This window comes from Triturus cristatus, chromosome 4_1 (assembly GCF_964204655.1).
Source record: "Triturus cristatus chromosome 4_1, aTriCri1.1, whole genome shotgun sequence".
NCBI lineage: Eukaryota > Metazoa > Chordata > Amphibia > Caudata > Salamandridae > Triturus > Triturus cristatus.
Window position 1 is genome coordinate 376,854,358 of NC_140585.1, and position 16,856 is coordinate 376,871,213.

Sequence of the window (16,856 nt, forward strand, 5' to 3'; positions counted from 1 at the left end):
AGTCATGTTTTCACATTAGTGCCAAAACGAAATTTCTTTGCCAATTTGAAAGCACACTTACTGCTCTTTTTTTTTCGGGCCAAGTGAAAATCTCTTTTTACACTTTGAAATCACTTTTACAGACTGACACATTCTGAAACCTTTTTTTTAAATTTATTTAAATGCACATGTCCAAGCTGTTTTTTTTTCAGACCACCACCGTGTGTATTCTCTGTGACTGCCTACACTCCAGCAGGGGCAACCAGCCTTAGTGATGCTGAATGTATTTGCATTACAAACTTAAACCTGAAAACCCCACTCGCTTCTAATTACTGTGCATGACTATACATGGCAAGCACATGGGTGTGTGCTAAGCCTCTGCTTCTTCCCCCAAAAATTCGCTCCTCTTTTCCATCTACTGCAACTGTGAAATCACCAGAGCAAGACGCAATAAATTTCTGCCTATAATTCTTCTATGCACACAGAGTCATGTTTTCACATTAGTGCCAAAACGAAATTTCTTTGCCAATTTGAAAGCACACTTACTGCTCTTTTTTTTTTGGGCCAAGTGAAAATCTCTTTTTACACTTTGAAATCACTTTTACAGACTGACACATTCTGAAACCTTTTTTTTAAATTTATTTAAATGCACATGTCCAAGCTGTTTTTTTTTTCAGACCACCACCGTGTGTATTCTCTGTGACTGCCTACACTCCAGCAGGGGCAACCAGCCTTAGTGATGCTGAATGTATTTGCATTACAGACTTAAACCTGAAAACCCCACTCGCTTCTAATTACTGTGCATGACTATACATTGCAAGCACATGGGTGTGTGCTAAGCCTCTGCTTCTTCCCCCAAAAATTCGCTCCTCTTTTCCATCTACTGCAACTGTGAAATCACCAGAGCAAGACGCAATAAATTTCTGCCTATAATTCTTCTATGGACACAGAGTCATGTTTTCACATTAGTGCCAAAACGAAATTTCTTTGCCAATTTGAAAGCACACTTACTGCTCTTTTTTTTTTGGGCCAAGTGAAAATCTCTTTTTACACTTTGAAATCACTTTTACAGACTGACACATTCTGAAACCTTTTTTTTAAATTTATTTAAATGCACATGTCCAAGCTGTTTTTTTTTCAGACCACCACCGTGTGTATTCTCTGTGACTGCCTACACTCCAGCAGGAGCAACCAGCCTTAGTGATGCTGAATGTATTTGCATTACAGACTTAAACCTGAAAACCCCACTCGCTTCTAATTACTGTGCATGACTATACATGGCAAGCACATGGGTGTGTGCTAAGCCTCTGCTTCTTCCCCCAAAAATTCGCTCCTCTTTTCCATCTACTGCAACTGTGAAATCACCAGAGCAAGACGCAATACATTTCTGCCTATAATTCTTCTATGGACACAGAGTCATGTTTTCACATTAGTGCCAAAACGAAATTTCTTTGCCAATTTGAAAGCACACTTACTGCTCTTTTTTTTTCGGGCCAAGTGAAAATCTCTTTTACAGACTGACACATTATGAATCCACCATGTGTAACTACAACAAAAACAATTCCCATTTCTATTATTCATTTCTTAAGTTACCACATACATCCCCTCTCAAACTGTAAACTCACCTTTAAAATTAGTTAGTTGTGAAAGAAATGTGTCACTCAAACAGCAGATTATCAGAGCCAGGATCTCTGTTCTGTACACCTCTCTCCTCTCAGCAGAACCAGATAATGGCAAACTTTCCCTCTATTTTTCCACACATATACATGTAAGTTTCAAATCTCAGTGCTTCCCCCTTTTTTTCAAATGTAATGACACATTTCTATTGGTTGAAAACCAACCCTTTTCCAAAAGTACCCTGCCCCCAACTTGACTTCTGCCTAGTACCCTTCCCCCAACTTGACTTCTGCCTGCTACCATAGCAACAGCTCATGGAACACTGCTGTGTGCAGTTAGGTCAGAAGTTCGACACACAATGTTTCAATTCCACAGAGCAAGAGTGCTTGACTTTTCAATCCTAACTGCAAATCCATAGTACTGTTCTTTGGTTACACATTTTTTTGTACCAATACAAAACATGCTTCTATTAATTTTCACATACAGCCTAGTTTTTTTTCTAGAATGGTATGAAACAGCCAATCAGTTCTTTTTGTTTTGTTAAAAATATGTATGCCTCCATTTCCAAACTGTCTTTCTTTTCATATTGCCATTCTACTGAAAGACACCTCCTGAGTGCATCCAGTTCTCCTTTGAAGATGTTCACAGTGTGGATTGTAGGGCACAGCTATGTCTTCTGGAGTGAAAAGTTTGCAGAGAAAACAGATATGGTGAGAGACCTTGCTTTGCCAAATGTAGACATTAAATGGATTGGTCAGAGAGGGTTAAAGTGGCACCAATTGATGCCATTGGTGAAATCCTTCATTCAAATCCAACACCCTGACCTCATAATAGTGCACTGTGGTGGCAATGACCTAGGCACTTTGACTGGGGTAGGTCTGGAAATGCTTATGAAGGACACCTTTGCACAACTGTTTACACTTTTCCCTAAAACTGCCTTTGTGTTTTCCAACATATGCCAAAGGCAAAAATGGAACTGGTCCAATCATTTCTGTCCACAGATTGACAAAGCAAGAAAGCACGTCAACAAATCTGTTTCTGCTTTCCTCCGTGACTATGGTATGGGTGCCATTTACCACAACAACTTGCGTTACGACATGCAAGACATTTATAGAGGAGATGGTGTGCACTTCAATGATGAAGGGAACAGAGTCTTCCTCTTGAACCTTAGACTCTGCATCGGTACTTACTTGTAGGTACCACTAAAAAAAATGACTCCATAAACACAACAGCTCTTTTTAGAGCTCCCTAATTTCTAAACTCTTAAATCTGATTTTCATTTATTTATTTTTATTTTTTTTACCGTACGCTTACCGTGAGCTTACCGTACGCGTACCCCGTGATTTTTTTTAAAATCAATAAATGTTTTTTTTGTACTTTTCTGTCCTTCTTTGACCCCCTTACAATTGTTAGGGGGTCTGTAACTCTCCTCATTGCCCCCTTTCCTTGTTTTCACTCTTTTTTTTCAGAGTGAAATACACAAAATGGCGGCCGCCGCTTCCTGGTTTCGGCCGATTCGAATGTTTACTAAGATCTAAGAGCCAATCAGAATCGCGCTCGCGCACGCCACCGTACGCTTACCGTAAGCGTACGGTAAGCGTACCGTAAGCTGGCTCAGATATATATATTGATTTAAAGGCTATTTTCTCAAAATCTACTGAACTGATTTACACCAAACCTACAAAAGGCACTTCCTTGACCTACGGACTACCTCTCTGCCAAATTTCTAGTAATTCTGTTCAGCCGTTCGGGCTGTAGGTCGTTCTAAAGGTCCTATGGAAAAATGCATGGGAAAAACGCGTTTTGGGACCCCCCTTTTATCTCAGCCCCCGCTTGACGGATCCCCCCGAGACTTTCAGGGTAGGAGCGGACCGTAGCGCCCCACCTATTTTGAGAAATTCGCGAGGATTCGTCGACCGGCGCCAAAGTTATTCAAAATAGAATGTTGAGGTTTTCCTATGGAAACGTGGTCCTAACTATAACTACCTACTGGCGACCGCCAGTAGGTAATATCTATATATATATATCTATATATATATATATACAATCCCCTCCCATACTTCATAAATCTCAAAGGGACCAGGCAAAGACACCGTAGATCTCATATAGATTATTTTATTCTTTGAACGTCCACCACAACATGTTTCGTCTCGCACAAACACCCACATATATAAACACACACATGCATATAAATATGCACATATCTACACACACACATATATAATGAAATATTGTGAGAAATTAATAGGAAGATTTTCCCAATTTCAAGAACTGCAACCTTGCATTGCTAGACCCCATTCATTAGAACACACTGGGAGAGCTACTGAGACATATTCACCTGAAACCCATACCTGGACCCTATTGATGAGTGTAAGTCCTGTTTTGAGAGTGCCAGCATGGATGTTTTCATATACAATGGTTCCTGGGGCCAATAGCTACGCACCAACAAGGGTAGTCTCTTGCAGTAACGTGTTTGATAAAAGGTTTATAAGGCAATGGCCTTTAAATGTTATGCTTTAAATAGGTTTGGTACTCAGTACCTGCTGTACTCTACTGAAGAGCTCACAAGTAGTGAAACACATGTCTTGATCTAAGAATTAGGAATATTAAAAAAAACAATTACTAAGCTCAGCTTTACTGCAAGAACCGCCCAAGTTTGAATCTGACCACATGTACACAGGTTTTGTATTAAACGGTTCCTGCACCAGAGGGGGATGTCCCTTGCAGTAACATGCTATTTGATGACCTATGAAGAAGGCACTTGTCTTTAAATGTTATGCTGCAAACAATTTTGGCACTCAGTAACTGCAGTGCTCCAATGAAGAGCTCCCAAACAGTGAAACATTTGTGTTTGTGGCTAAAATAATGAAATATTGGAACACATTAGTAGTTATCAAGTTTTGAATCACTGCAAGAACTGGGCCTTTGCATTGATGGATCACGTTCACCAGAATGCACGTGAATTGTGTATCAATGGAAACCCACAGTTGAAGTCTATTAGTGAGTGCCAGTCCTATTTGAAGTGTGGCTACATGTACATTGATTTTGTATGACATTTTCAGCACCCGGATACCCTCCTTGGTGAGGAGAAGCACTCTACAAAGCTACTGATTGATTGAAATGGTTCCTGAAGCCAGTGACTTCACACCAGAGGGGTATATCTCTTGTAGTAACGGTCTTTGAGAAAAAGTTACGAAGTGTAAAGAACTCATGCGACCACTGGCCTGAACTTCCAATCCTGGCAGACTCAGCATGAATCCTGACAGACCTCTGTGCTTGAACACTACTCTTTGTTAGATTACACAGGTAGACGTGCTAGAGAACAAGGGTATAGGGGTTGAGATTACAGAGAAAATAATACTTGGAATCTCTAGTTCTGGCTAATGGTCTCATCCTAGATATTACTGAATCCCAAAAAGCATTTGTAAGAAATTGGGTTGCCGGTCGAGGAGGGTAAAACCCTACTCAAGCAGAAACCACAATCCTTGTCAGGGTGAAGTCACAAGCCAACCCCAAATTAAATTATGCTCAACCCGCTGTTAGCTTGGCACAGAGCAATCAGGCTTAACTTGGAGGCAATATGTAAAGTATTTGTGCAACACTTCAAACAGTAACACAGTGAAAACACTCCACAAAAGGGATCGCACACCAGATTAGCAAAATAGAGTTGATTTTCATGAATAATACAAGATCAAAATGATGAAAATCCAGTCAGTAGAATCAGAGATATGCAGGTCTAAAGGTTTCAGTTACAATAGCGCCAAAAAGCACAAAGCAACAACTTTAGATATCTGCTTGTGCAGGGCCCGGATAAAGTCATAAGTTTGTGCCGACCATGATGGAGCTCAAGCTGTGTCCAGGGACCCAGTTAGGCTTGCTGAATAAGAGTACCTTAAATTCTGGTTGGCGGGCATTGCAAGATCCCGGCCCAGGATGCGTTATGCAGCCGAAGAAATGTGCTGGTTCCGAGGAGCTGCAAAGCTATGATGTGAGGTCCTGCGTTGTCGTTGAGGATCCCGTAGATGAGAGCTTGCGATGCAAAGTCCAATGTCAAGGTTGTGTCGCACAGCTGAGGTGATGCGTCAGTTCTGAGGAAATGCAATGCTGCAATGCAAGAACTTGCATTGTCGTCGAGACTGCTAGTAATGAGAGATTTGCAATGCGAGGGCCTGCATCAAGGAGACGTTGTTCAGCGGCTGTTCCGATGTGGGCTGCGAGGTCGATCTGGAGTCCTTGTGATGGGAGAATCCTCGCAGCAGAGGAGATGCTTCAGTTCGGCTCAGGACTGCACCACGTAGCAGACGTGTTGCGTCAGTTCTGCTGGATCCACAAATGGGCTGGCAGAGAACCTTCAGGCCCGCTTCCAAGGGTCCAGGACTGGTGTGGCACTACTTGGCAGGGTAGGACTCACAGGTGACAGAGTCTTGGTGCTGGGTTCAAGATTGCTTGAGCCTTCTTCCCCTGAGGCTGTAGTCAAGAGGCCAGCAAACTAGCCCTTGGAGTCACTCTGGGGTCCTGGATTCAACAAATGCAGTCCTTCTTTATCAGGCAAGAGCAGCAGGTCCGCAAAGCAGGGCAGCAGTCTTTCATGGCAGCAGTCTTTCAGAACGGCAGTCCTTAAGAATAGCAATCCAGCAGAGTGGGTGGTACTGTGATGGAAGAACCTCAGAAAGCAGCAGTTTCTACCACGATGTGATTAAGGCCATCTTTAGGAGTTTTAAAATTAGCCATACAAAAGGGTGAGTTCGGATTAGTAATTTCCTTCACCCAATCCTTGCTGGGATTTTGAAACTTTACCCAGGGCACCCCTAAAATGACATGATATTAGGGGGATCATTTAAGTCACACTCTGTGTGTTCCCCGTGGTTATCACATATAACATTTGTAGCATGGGAATTTAAGAGATTATTAGTCCAGTTGATAATTCTTAGCCATCAATGGCCTGTATGGACTTTGGATTTGTTTTGGTAATTAAGGACTCCTTTAGAGATATAGCATTTGAGAAATCCATGGCATTTCCAGTTGCCTAGGAATTTATCAGCATTAACAACTGTTGTTTTTGTTTCGATTTGCAGTACCACCTGGATACTCAGATGATTCTGGAGTTTGACTGAAGTTGTGAGCTAATAAACAGGAGATCAATAGATTGCTATAATTCTGGGCAGTGATCTCCTTCAATTGTGAGTCTTTTAGTTTTTAGTATCATTTGTATCTGCTATAGCCACAAAATCTTTTGGATTTAGAAACCGGGACTTGGGTTTGTTGGGGTCACTCCTTAACAAAGTGTCATGATTTCCTACAGTACAAACAAAGATTCTGCTTTTAATATGAAAAAGCAAAAGGCAGTGGACCACAGAAAACTGCCGTACCCACACACTTATTTCCCAAATTCATTTGAGGAGGAGTATATTTTACTGTCTTCACTCCCTGTAGACACCCTCTGCCCCAAAAGAGCCACCCTATAGTAGAGAAAACTAGTAAGCGTAAAGACCAGGGGTGCACCACATTTGTAATGTTTGTATGAGTTCAAAATATATCCACAAAATTCCACAGTCCATAAGAAATCTTCTCTTTATTATTGCTTCATATATGCACGGCAAAAATGACACCACACATTTCGTCCAAATGAAAATGGACTTCTTCAGGGCACAGAAGTAGTGGGAGAGTCTATTAGAATGTCCAACTCAATAGAGTTCTATCTAGTTCTTCCGTGTTAGCCATAAACAGTGAGTGTGGGTTTTCCTGAAATAATCCATCTAAGAGGACAAAGAGGGTCATAGGAAAAATATAATTCTGTGTACAAGTGTGTCCTATATTCCGAGTAAATATGAGCAAAAGGGAATGTTTGCCCCATGTCAGACACTACAATTGGTTCCAGTTGGCTGAAACCGAAACTCTCCTCCTGATCCCAGGACGATGGATATATATATATTGGAATTTTTCTTAGGTAAAAGGCCTATTAATTGTTACAATCATAACAAATTGTTGATGGAACTTACCAGTTGGTGCCTCAATCACAACTTTTTCTTATTTGGTAGTGACATTTACATCCAGAAACGAGGCGTTGCGATGGGGACATGCTTCTCTCCCAGCTATGCGTGTTTACACGTAGGTTGGTGGGAGGAGCATGTCCTCAGGCAAACACATTATGATATTTACAGCAAACATGTGGTACTTTGGATGCGTTTTATAGACGATGTTTTGTTTTGTGGCGTGGTGAGTATACAAGTGCAACTAATTTTGTCAGTTCCCTTAATGTCAATCAGCAGAATCTTAGATTCACTTCATCTATTAGCGAATGTGAAGCAGAATTTTTGGATGTTAAAGTGTTTGTACATAATAATCATTTGGCTACTAAACTCTATCGGAAAAGCACTACTGGCAATAATATTCTTCATGCCAGCAGTGCGCATCCCAGGCATGTTATTGACAATATTCCGTTTGGAGAATTACTGAGATTCAAACGGATTTGTAGTGAAGTCAGTGATCTTAAAATTTGTACCATGGAAGCATTGGAGAGGTTCCGATGGAGGGGCTATAGCGAATCAGTCCTGAGGGAGGCAGTTCTCAAAATGGAAGCTAGAACTCGAGAATCACTATTTTTATCCACATCTAATGTATCTTCAGATAGTGATTCTACTAATACAAATCAATCCCCTAGACTTATTATAGCCTATAGTAAACAGGCAAGACAAATCAGGTCAATTATCCGAGAACGTTGGCCGATATTGAAAACTGATTTAGTCTTAAAACCCAGATTACCTGATGGGCCAACAATTACCTATCGGAAGGGACCCTCTTTAAGAACTCATGTCTGTCACGATTTTCCTGAGCTTAGAAAACAAGAGGAGTGGTTGAAATCCCGGCCGGGGTTTAAACGCTGCTCCACATGCAGAGCGTGTAAATTTGGGAAAAACACCACCAATATTATACACCATTTAGCCCAGATCCGTTTGATATACGTGGATCTTTCACCTGTAAAACAGAATTTGCCATTTATGTACTAACTTGTACTTGCGATCTTAGATATGTTGGGAGTACCCGGCAACCAGTACATGTTAGCATTCTTCAGCACTTACGTGCCATTGTAAATAATGATGCATCATATCCGGTGGCGAGGCATTTTAAGATCTGCCACAATAACAACTTGCAATGCCTCAATTATTTTGTTATCGCCTCGGTTTCAAAAACTAGAAGAGGTGGTGACCGTGATAAAATGCTAAGAAGATTAGAATCTGAATTTATTCTGAAACTAGATAGCAGATTCCCTAATGGGCTAAACACAACGGAGGATTTGCATGTGTTTCTTTAACATCTTAATGTATATTATTTATGGTCAGATTTCTTTGGAGTGTTTTGCCAAGCCTGCTTTCACGTAAATTTATTAAGAATTTCCATGATTTTTTAAATTTCCCTTTTTCCCTTTTTTTCTTCATTTACATATTTATTTTTCCCTGTGTGTGTTTAATTATACAATTCAGGGATACACAAATGTGTTTTTTTCACTTCATTATTTGACATAGACTCATTGATGTGTCTGTTTAGACCTTATATTTAAAACCAATAGTGAGTTCAATCACAGTGTTTGGTTTTTACAAATATTTCAAGTTTAAACATTAAAGCGTTAAACATCAATGTTTGTTCAAATATTATAACTGCATTTTATGCACTTAGGCAAACCTCATTATAATGGTTGGGTGTCCATATCCAAAAAAACAAAAATTTGCATAATTTGCACATTTTTTCTATGTGTTTACATCTTTGCGTAATTTGCACATTTGAAATTTTTGTATACTATTTTTATACATATATGTACAAATGAAATGATTTTATGAATTTTATTCATAATATTGCACTTTATTGCGTTATTTGCACAGTTAATTTGATATGGATACCAAACTTGCTAATGATTGTGGACAAATTGCATTATATGCAAAGTAATTATGTTTATTTACATACATTCTATGAAATTGTCCTCTAATATTTGACATTATTGAGCATTTGGCTCACGCTTTATGGTTTTGGATTTTAACCGGTTTTTGTAAATTACGTACACTGTGGTTTATTTTGAAAATGTTTGGAAAACAGACTATACGTTTCTGAGTAGTGTGTCTTCACTTTTTAAATGTCACATGGTGTGAAAAAATAGTGAAAAAAATGCAACCAATTGTAAACCTTAAGGTATTTAATGGGCTTAATTTTTCTAACTGACTGTCTGTGAGCAAGGGCGGATGCCCGAAACGCGTCAGATTGGTGAAACTCGGCTTTAAATAAAACAAAAGAACTGTGCCTTACTTGGATTTGCGTGGTTTCCATTTTTCGTTGACACGGATTTCTGTGGAACTACAAGTGTGGAATATATATATATATATAGAGTACAATCTTTGAGGAGACTGGAATCTCGTTTTATTCTACAAGCAGGCAGCCTTTTTCCGATAGGGCTCAACAATGACGAAGAGATGCATTCACACTTGTAATTACTGATATGCTGTTTTTATGCTGTTTTGAACACAACTGGCAATCCACCCCTTTTTATATCCTTCCCTCCCCGTTCTCTGCAAACCAGATGTGATTTGACAGATTTGATCACTGATGCTTATTATTAATTCTGTTGGTCCCTGATGCTCTCTCTTTCTGTGTGTGAAATGTATTGTTTTTTCACAAGATTGGAACATATCTCTTTCTTGTCTCTTTCCTTACAGCATATCCTTGCAAAGTAATATGTGATGTTTACATTAGGGGCTAAGATGTGGCATTTAACGCTGTGTTGTCTCTTTGTTTCTGCAGCTTGTGGCTCATGAACACACGGATTCACTAAGAATAGTCACCGGTAGAAAGTATTGGCTAAAGTTCCTGGTATGAGCACATTCAACACTGGATAGCTTTATGAGATTATCAGATTGGGGTACTATACCTTTACTAGCATACAGTATATATTTTTTAACAGGAATTTTTGTTAGTCATTTATAGTCATTTCCTTCTATATATACAGCTCGAGCAAGCAATCCTGGAGGTTTTTTTGAGTACTATACTCAAACGCTCGCACTTCTGGTCACTAGGTGAAATTCGCCTATCCGTGATGTAACCTTAACTATGACTCTCTTCCTGCAGAATCAACATAAACACAAAATGAAAAAATGCGAATTTTGATTTTCAAACAATGGAGTATTTGATAAATTGCAATGCCATGAACGAAAGTGTTAAAAATAATTGTTCACAAATGAAATTACTTACATTTGAGGATATTGTGAGAAAATTACGATGTGGATATTACAGTTATGTATTTTTTAAACTACCCTGAATGTAAGGGCCTTTGAGATTGTGTTCCAATCATGCTGATTATTATTTGTCTGACTACTGTAGTCTCTATTCCGAGTTTGACATCGAGGACGCACATAAACTTCAATCAGAACCTGAATCAAGTCTGTCTTCACTGTCCATATGTGCACGCTGCGACGTGCTGAAGTGAAATGTACTTATACTTCCTGGTTTGACGAGGAGGTCATGTGACCAAGGCTGCGTGTCAGCCGAAACGCGTCTTTTTTGTTGGTGTAAATAAACTTTACACTATATCCTGCAAGACTGGTGTGGCTCGTTTTCTTTCCTGGTGGATGTGTGGAAAAGACCTCGGTGCAATATATATATATATATATATATATATATATATATATATATATATATATATATATCTCCTTAAATCCTGTAGCTCTCCTCGGAAGCATGGCACTCTTCGCAGCTGTGCGTTACCTCGCGGTTGAGCAAAACCGCCTTATATCATCCAACACTTTCCCGAAAGAAAGAAACCAGGTCGCACTCTGTTTCAAAAATCCTTGTGCCTTTATTTCAGAACATTCCCCAGTTTTGGAAAGCAAAACCAACGCGTTTCGATCTCTACTGAGATCTTGTTCACGGTAACGCCCCCTGCATTAGTTACAAAGATTTAGAAAAAGTAATTTTATTTTATTTTTATAGTTTTTTGATTTATTTGCACTTTTTTAATTTTTGAGACAATTAGTTAGCAAATTTCAGCTATAAAATACAAGAACTATAATAAGCATATTTATGAACAACTAGAAATAAGAGCCACTGGAGGCATTAATAGAATAGATTGTTATGTAATATATTGTTCTTTATAGATTTCATTTTTAAGGATATTTCAAAATTGAAGCAGAAAATGGTTTAATTGAATTCACAGCGATCGTTTTATTTACGTGCAAATGTAAAAATGAAAACATAGTCACTACAAACCCCATAATGCCCCGTAGCATAGGACACAGGAAATGATGCAAGCATTCGCGCGTTTTAAATCTGTGTAACTAATGCAGGGGGTGTTACCGAGAACAAGATCTCAGTAGAGATCGAAGCGCGTTGGTTTTGCTTTCCAAAACTGGGGAATGTTGCGAAATAAAGGCACAAGGATTTTTGAAACAGTTACCGGAGTGCGACCTGGTTTCTTTCTTTCGGGAAAGTGTTGGATGATATATATATATATATATATATATTCACTGAAACAACAATAGGTTTTAGGGGTGTTATAGTTAGCTGGACATTTCACTCGGATAAAACCATTGAAATTCCTCCGATATAGTTAGTTATACTAACTACATCTCGCGCGCCCGCAATCCACTGCTGATGATGTCACACATTACATCATTCATGACATGGTCAGTGACATCACTGATGACATCTCAAATGACTGATGACATCATCCAGTGAATGTGGTTTGGTTCGTTATTTAAATATGTATTATATATATAACAATTTGCATTGAAGAATGAGTAGATTTATAAATATAAATATCTGGATAGAGGATTTAGTAGCAGTGTGATTGACTGTTTACTTGACTAATTTATAGTGTCTCACTAAATATATTGGATAGTGATTAAACTGTGTGAATATCTGTATCACTTTGTCAGTTGTTGAGTAAACTGCTGCACTAGTTGGTTACTAGCTACGTGAAAGTCTATATTATTTATTGATTAGTTAACAGAGTATTTGTATGGGAGAGTGAATGTGTGTGTGGTTCGGTGTGGGGGGGTGGGACTGCCCAAAGATGTGTGAATAGTTGATTCAGTAGGTATAGGAAGTTAAAACTACATGTTATAACAGTTGTTTGAGTGAGTGAATATCTTTATGGGTGTGGCAATGAGAAAATATATGTCTCAATGGTACATGTCCAACAAACTGGAAAAATAAAAGCCAGTGTATGTGTCAGTTGTTGTATATAAATACGTATACATAAGACTCAGTGATTGTATGAGTGACTGTATGGATAACTGTATAGATGTAATAGTGATTTTATAACACACTAAGTATGAGCTATTATCTATCGGAATGGATGAAGTGGTGTTTTTATAAGTGTATAGCTAAGTAAAAGTAAGTATGATCCATTGTTTGCATAAGTAAGTAGGATGACTTCATAAGTGATTAGGATGTGTGCTGGTGTGTAATGTCGATATAGGTGTATAAGTATATTTGATAGTGTTCTATTGATCATTGACAGCATATATGAGTGAATCTATAGTTAAGTGATTAGATGTGTGTATAGATCTAGGAATCACTGAGTGGGTGTTTAGAAACTTGTATTGGTGTGTCAATGGTTTTAAATCTGGCACTCTGTATTTTACAGTGAATGATGAAAGAATATACTAGTGTATGATGAGGTGCATCTGATTGTCACGTGGATGATGTCATCAGTGATGTCATCAGTGATGTCATTTGAGATGTCATCAGTGATGTCACTGACCATGTCATGAATGATGTAATATGTGACATCATCAGCAGTGGATTGCGGGCGAGGGAGATGTAGTTAGTACAACTAACTATATCGGAGGAATTTGAATGGTTTTGTTTGAGTGAAATGTCCAGCTAACTATAACACCCCTAAAACCTATGGTTTTTTCAGTGAATTTCAAAGGTTTTTTAAATGCTAATTCCTAACTATATAAGGCCTGAAACCTATGGTTTTTTCAGTGAATTGCAAAGGTTTTTTAAATGCTAATTCGGAACTATATCAGGCCTGAAACCTATAGTTTTTTCAGTGAATTTCAAAGGTTGTGTAAATGACAATTTTTAATGTATTAATTGTTATACTGATTTTTTTATACTGATTTACTACATTTTTTAAACTGTTTATTTTTAGATATTTTATTTTTTTAATTACATTATACATTACAATACAAAATATACTTTCTCAGAATGAATTACTTTAGTTTAAATACTTTGCAAATAGGCAATAGACTTTTAAGTACAGTAGTTACAGTTGTTGCAATGGGCAACAAAATTTCAAACACAAAGCAACATTGAGCTCAATGTGAATTTCTAGTCAAATGCAATTAGTTACTTTATGGATTACTTTTCTAACCACAGGACTGGATCCTAGATTCAGTCCTTGGACATCTCCTCTAAACAGTTGAGTAAAAGCGTTTTGGTTACAGTAGTGAATTTTAAGGATTATTATTGTATTTTAAAGTTGACACTTCGAACATTTTTCACATAGAATTACCAATGTTATCCTATGGCAGAAAATTCACTTAGCAGGTAAGTAGTGTTATCGTTACTTTTTCTTACTCAGTGGTGGATCCTGGATCCAGCACTGGCCAATCTCTTGTAAACAGTTGAAAGAATGTGTTTAAGTCATACAGAGGATTTTTAGGAATATTTTTAGTTTGTGAAAATAGACACTTAGAAACTTTTCTGCTGTAAACCACACACTGGATTCCTATGGACGGAAGTACAAGTTAATGGTAAGTACGCTTAGAATTACTTTTCAGGGTCAGTGCTGCTCTAAAAGATGCAGCACTGGGTTCTCTCCTGATAACAGGTGAGTAAATCGGAATTCGTCTGATTTTAGAGGAATATTTGCACAATGGTGAAGGAAGGGGGCGGGGCCTGAGGTGACGTGTGCAAACACGCCCTGTGGCGCGTTTTAAGTTGGGGAATTAATTCCTCTTCAATCCTGCGGTCCCCTGGGGGCCAACTAGCCCACCAGGTACCTCCAGTATGTGCCTGGGAGCTGCGTTGCAGAGAGGTGTTCAGAGGCCATGCCCCTTTTTACAACACTCTGCAACGCAGCTCCGTGAGGGCGGGATGTAGTTGGCGCTGGGGTTGGAGAGTTCCTTTATGATGCTGAAGAGCTCTTTGCTGTTGTGTGCGTTGTTATCCAGGCGGTCTTTGAAGGAGGATCCCTTGGCTAATCTGATGAGGTGGTGGTGTCTGCGGGTGGCGTCCTTGAGGGTTGCGTGGTTGTCCGGTGTGCGTTCGTGGAGCCATGTCTTCTCCAGTTTCGGGCATGCGCGTTTGGAGGTCTGGAGCTCGTCGGTGAACCAGGTGGCACTCTTGTTGGTGTGGCTGTTGGAGGGTTTCTTGAGTGGGGAGAGGGTGTTGGCGCAGTCGTCGATCCACTGTCTGAGGTTGCGGGCTGCGGCGTCTGGGTTGGTGGGGTCGGTGGGTGGGTTCTTGGTTCGGGAGGTGATCAGCTGGTCTTCGGTGACTTTGCTCCAGCCGCGGCAAGGTAGTTGTTGGGTGCAGTGGTGCGTGGTTGGTTTCTTGAAGGTGAAATGGATGCAGCGGTGGTCGGTCCAGTGGAGTTTGGTGGTGTGGTCGAAGGTGTTAGTTAGAATTACTTTTCAGGGTCAGTGCTGGTCTAAAAGATACAGGACTGGGTTCTCTCCTGATAGCAGGTGAGTAATTTGGAATTCGTAGTTCAGCTGATTTTAGAGGAATATTTGTACGTTTCAAAAATGGACACTTAGAAACTTTTCTGGTGAAAACCACACAATGGATTCCTATGGAAGGAAATACAAGTTACTAGTAAGTACGCTTAGAATTACTTTTCAGGGTCAGTGCTGGGCTAAAAGATGCAGCACTGGGTTCTCTCCTGATAACAGGTGAGTAAATCGGAATTCGTAGTTCGGCTGATTTTCGAGGAATATTTGTATGTTTCAAAAATGGACACTTAGAAGCTTTTCTGGTGAAAACCACACAATGGATTCCTATGGAAGGAAATACAAGTTGCTGGTAAGTACGCTTAGAATTACTTTTCAGGGTCAGTACTGGGCTAAAAGATGCAGGACTGGTTTCTCTCCTTATAACAGGTGAGTAAATCGGAATTCGTAGTTCGACTGATTTTAGAGGAATATTTGAACGTTTCAAAAATGGACACTTGGAAACTTTTCTGGTGAAAACCACACAATGGATTCCTACGGAAGGAAATACAAGTTACTGGTAAGTACGCTTAGAATTTACTTTTCAGGGTCAGTGCTGGTCTAAAAGATGCAGCACTGGGTTCTCTCCTGATAACAGGTGAGTAAATCGGAATTCGTAGTTCGGCTGATTTTAGAGGAATATTTGTACGTTTCAAAAATGGACACAGACACTTTTCTGGTGGAAACCACACAATGGATTCCTATGGACGGAACTACATGTTACTGGTAAGTACGCTTAGAATTAATTTTCAGGGTCAGTGCTGGTCTAAAAGATGCAGCACTGGGTTCTCTCCTGACAACAGGTGAGTAAATCGGAATTCGTAGTTCGGCTGATTTTAGAGGAATATTTGTACGTTTCAAAAATGGACACAGACACTTTTCTGGTGAAAACCACACAATGGATTCCTATGGACGGAAGTACAAGTTACTGGTAAGTACGCTTAGAATTACTTTTCAGGGTCAGTGCTGCTCTAAAAGATGCAGCACTGGGTTCTCTCCTGATAACAGGTGAGTAAATCGGAATTCGTCTGATTTTAGAGGAATATTTGCACAATGGTGAAGGAAGGGGGCGGGGCCTGAGGTGACGTGTGCAAACACGCCCTGTGGCGCGTTTTAAGTTGGGGAATTAATTCCTCTTCAATCCTGCGGTCCCCTGGGGGCCAACTAGCCCACCAGGTACCTCCAGTATGTGCCTGGGAGCTGCGTTGCAGAGAGGTGTTCAGAGGCCATGCCCCTTTTTACAACACTCTGCAACGCAGCTCCGTGGCGCTTACTGGAGGTACCTGGTGGGCTAGTTGGCCCCTAGGGGACCTTTGGATTAAAGAGGAATTAATTACCAACTTAAAACGTGCCACAGGGTGTGTTTGCACACATATCACCTCAGGCCCCGCCCCCTACCTTCACCACTGTGCAAACGCGCCCCGTGGCGTGTTTTAAGTTGGGGGATTGAGTCCCCTTGAATCCTGAGGTCCTCTGGCAGCCAACTAGCCCACCAGGTACCTCCAGTATGCGCCAGGGAGCTGCGTTGCAGAGAGGTGTTCAGAGGTCACGCCC